Source organism: Pseudophryne corroboree, chromosome 1 (genome assembly GCF_028390025.1).
Source record: "Pseudophryne corroboree isolate aPseCor3 chromosome 1, aPseCor3.hap2, whole genome shotgun sequence".
Lineage (NCBI taxonomy): Eukaryota > Metazoa > Chordata > Amphibia > Anura > Myobatrachidae > Pseudophryne > Pseudophryne corroboree.
Window position 1 is genome coordinate 405350903 of NC_086444.1, and position 4332 is coordinate 405355234.

Sequence of the window (4332 nt, forward strand, 5' to 3'; positions counted from 1 at the left end):
AATCCAAAGTTGGTGAAGAATGGTGTTGAAGAAGATGAAGAATGATACTGGTTGTTATGACAGAACTCGGCCCAGGGAAGTAATTGAACCCAGTCATCTTGAGAGGAGGACACATAGATGCGGAGGAAGGACTCCAAGTCCTGATTCACCCTCTCAGTTTGACCATTGGTCTGAGGATGGTAAGCCGTGGAAAACTTTAGCTTGACTTGGAGGGCTTGACATAAACTTCGCCAGAATTTGGCTGTGAATTGAACTCCTCGATCTGAGATAATTTCTTCTGGAAGACCGTGGAGTCGAAAGATCTCTTGTATGAATACTTGAGCCAACTTGGAAGCTGACGGAAGACCGGTGAGAGGAATGAAGTGTGCCATCTTGGTGAACCGGTCAACTACCACCCAGATGGTATTAAACTTGTTGCACATGGGCAAATCTGTAATAAAATCCATCGACAAATGGGTCCATGGTCGACGGGGAACAGATAGTGGAACCAGTTGCCCCGCAGGCGACTGGCGGGATACTTTATGTTGAGCACACTTTGGGCAAGATGCAATAAACTCCAAAACGTCCTTTTTCAGAGTTGGCCACCAATAAGACCTAGAGATAAACTCCAGGGTTTTTTGGATACCTGTATGTCCGGCAAAGCGGGAAGCATGGGCCCAATGCATGAGCTTCTTCCTTAGTGTCGGCTTCACAAAACTTTTCCCTGATGGGGGCGTAGAGTCCATCCCTACCGTGGAGAATGCCAACGGATTTATAATAGGATGCTTGTCTGAAGACTCTGACTCATTTTCTTGCTCCCATGAGCGGGAAAGGGCATCGGCCTTGCGATTCTGAGAGCCCGGACAGAACTGGAGTTTAAAGTCGAACCTGGAAAAGAAAAGTGCCCATCTGGCCTGACGAGGGTTGAGACATTGTGCGCCCTTCAGATATAGAAGGTTCTTGTGGTCTGTAAGGATGGTGATTGAATGAGAAGCTCCCTCCAACAGATATCTCCACTCCTCTAGAGCGAGCTTGATGGCTAGCAACTCCTGGTCGCCAATGGCATAGTTGCGCTCCGCTGGGGAGAACTTCCGTGAGAAGAAACTGCAAGGATGTAAATGGCCATCTTTAGCCCTCTGAGATAACACCGCTCCTACTCCAACGGAGGAGGCATCCACCTCTAGGATGAAAGGAGAGTCGATGTCAGGCTGTTTCAGGACAGGCGCAGAGATGAACCTCTGTTTTAAAAGATGAAAAGCTTGCATGGCTTCTTCAGACCACTTGGACGGGTTAGCACCCTTCTTGGTAAAAGCAGTAATAGGCGCCACAATGGTGGAAAAGTCTCGTATAAACTTTCGGTAATAATTGGCGAACCCTAAGAACCTCTGGACCCCTTTGAGGGTTAAGGGTACCGGCCAATTCTGGAATGCTTGTAGTTTCTCAGGATCCATCTCTAGTCCGGAACCGGACACAATGTACCCTAGAAACGGAATGGACTTGACTTCAAAGATGCATTTCTCTAATTTGCAATAGAGATGATTGACACGGAGACGGGACAGAACCTCCTTTACCCAAAAACGATGTTCCTCTAAATTGTTGGCAAAAATGAGGATATCGTCTAGATAGACCACGACATGACGGTATAGAATGTCTCTGAAGATCTCATTGACGAAATGCTGGAAGACAGCTGGAGCATTGCTCAATCCGAAGGGCATGACGAGGTACTCATAATGTCCGTCACGGGTGTTAAATGCGGTCTTCCACTCGTCACCCTCACGGATCCGGATGAGATTGTATGCACCTCTCAAGTCCAGCTTTGTAAAGATGGTAGCTCCGCTAACTCTGTCAAAGAGCTCAGTAATCAGGGGTAAAGGATAGCGGTTCTTAATGGTAATGTCGTTCAAACCTCTGTAGTCGATGCACGGCCGCAGACCACCATCTTTCTTTTTTACAAAAAAGAAGCCTGCGCCGGCTGGAGAAGAAGAAGGTCGAATGAACCCCTTTGCTAGGTTCTCTTTAATGTATTCCTCCATAGAATGCGTCTCGGGCAGAGACAACGGATAAGTTCGGCCTCGAGGTGGAACCTTCCCTGGAACGAGATCAATCGGGCAGTCCCATTCTCTATGAGGAGGAAGGATATCAGCAGAAGCTTTACTGAACACATCCGTGAAATCTTGATATGGAGGAGGTGGAACATCAGACGACCTGGGGGAGGAAGAACAGACAGGCAACACTTTAAACAAACATGTCTCAGCACAGGAGGGACCCCATGCCAGGATTTGCGTAGTCGTCCAATCAATTGTAGGATTGTGAAGACGGAGCCATGGAAGGCCCAGGACCACAGGATGTGTGGCTCTTGGAATCACTAAAAGTGAAATAAGTTCGGAATGAAGAACTCCCACTCTCAGACGAACTGGTAGAGTCCTTAGAGCAATAACTGTATCAAAAATTTTACTGCCATCCACGGCAGTTAAGGAAAAAGAGGAAGGAAGTCTCTCGGTGGGTAGGGACCACCGTTTAACATAGGCTTCGGTAATAAAGTTCCCAGCTGCTCCGGAATCCAGGAGGGCAATGACGTTCTGATAACGTTGAGCAACTTGAAGCGAGACTGGGAGATTACAATCTTGAGGAGATGGAGAGGAGATCATTACTCCTAGCCGGCCCTCTCCTTAACGAGCTAGGACTTGGAGTCCCGGACGTTTGGGACAGGCATTAATGGTGTGAGACGGAGCTGCACAATAAAGACAGAGAGACTCGGAGAGACGTCTTCGGCGCTCAGCAGGAGTTAAACGGGAACGGCCAATTTGCATGGGTTCATCTTTAGTTGGTGACAGTTGGCGAGGAGGAGGAGCAGAAGATTTTGGAGCAGATGATCTTCCACGCTCAGTTGCTCTCTCTCTGAAACGTAAGTCAACTTTTGTACAAAGTGAGATTAGCTCATCTAACTTGGAGGGTAAGTCTCTGGTAGCTAACTCATCTTTAATACGCTCGGATAAACCATGCCAGAATGCAGCATACAGGGCCTCGTCGTTCCATGCCAGTTCAGATGCCAGGATCTGGAACTGTATAAGATATTGTCCTACAGTATGTGATCCCTGGCGTAAACGGAGAATCTCAGACGAAGCTGAAGTTACCCGGCCTGGCTCGTCGAAGATGCGCCTGAATGTTGACACGAATGCAGTGTAAGAAGATAGCAGGGTGTCGGACCTCTCCCATAACGGTGATGCCCAGTCAAGGGCTGAGCCACTGAGAAGTGAAATGATGTAGGCAATTTTTGTACGGTCACTGGGAAAATTGCCAGGTTGTAGCTCAAACTGAATCTCGCACTGGTTGAGAAATCCCCTGCAGAATCTTGGAGATCCGTCAAATTTTGCTGGCGTTGGAAGATGAAGACGTGGAGCAGAAACGGGTAAGGTGGGTGGGGTTATAGTTGGAGTCACTGTGGTTGACGCCCCAGATGCGCCTGATCCACGGAGAGTTGTCTGAATCCCATCCAGCCGAGTAGAGAGATCCTGGAGACAGCGGATGATGTGGCCCTGTGCAGCCTCCTGATGTTCAAGTCGGGCTGCCAGTTCTTGCATCGGCCTGGCCGCTTGATCCTGGTCTCCGGCTGGATTCATTTGGTCAGTGCTTACTGTCACAACTGAGGGCCTGAGCTGACGGAAGGCAGCCTCAGTTGTAGGGGCTGAGATGTACCGGAACCTGGGAGGTTGTATCAGACCCCTGTACATGTAAGTAACATGAAGAGAAACCGCCCGAAGGCGTGACCACGACAACTTGAGTAAAAGTCAATGATATTTATTTATGACAAACTCCATGCATCACAGTAGCAGTAAAAAGTAACATAAAAATCAGCAGAGAAATAATAATACAGTTCCTGGGTACTACAGGGTGGCAGGGGCCACAGAGCTCTGGTGGTATGAGACAGTTCTTATTATCTGCAAGTTGGAAAGTCCTTACCAGGCTCAACTGTAGCAATGAGGAAAGCCCAGGGTCGTACCTGCTGGTGTTCCAGGGAAAGCTGGACTGCTGTAGATAAAATGCTGCTGTGGGTACTGGTTAGAACCAGACAGGTGTTGGCACGGAGTGGATACTGGCTGGAACCAGTTAAATAATAAATAAAGCTTGAGAGCGATGCAATGTAGATGAAATGTAGAATTTGAGAGCGGAGAAATAATAATACCGGTGGAGAGTGGTAAACTGCAGAAAGGACACCGGCCCTTTAAGAGAAGCTGTACACTGCTGGAAGCTAAGCTGGAAGCAGGTGATGTTGTAGCTGGAAACAGGTGAGTCCAGAATGGATCGGAGAGTCAGGCTACACCGCAGATGGAATGCTGGTGCGGGTCTCTATAG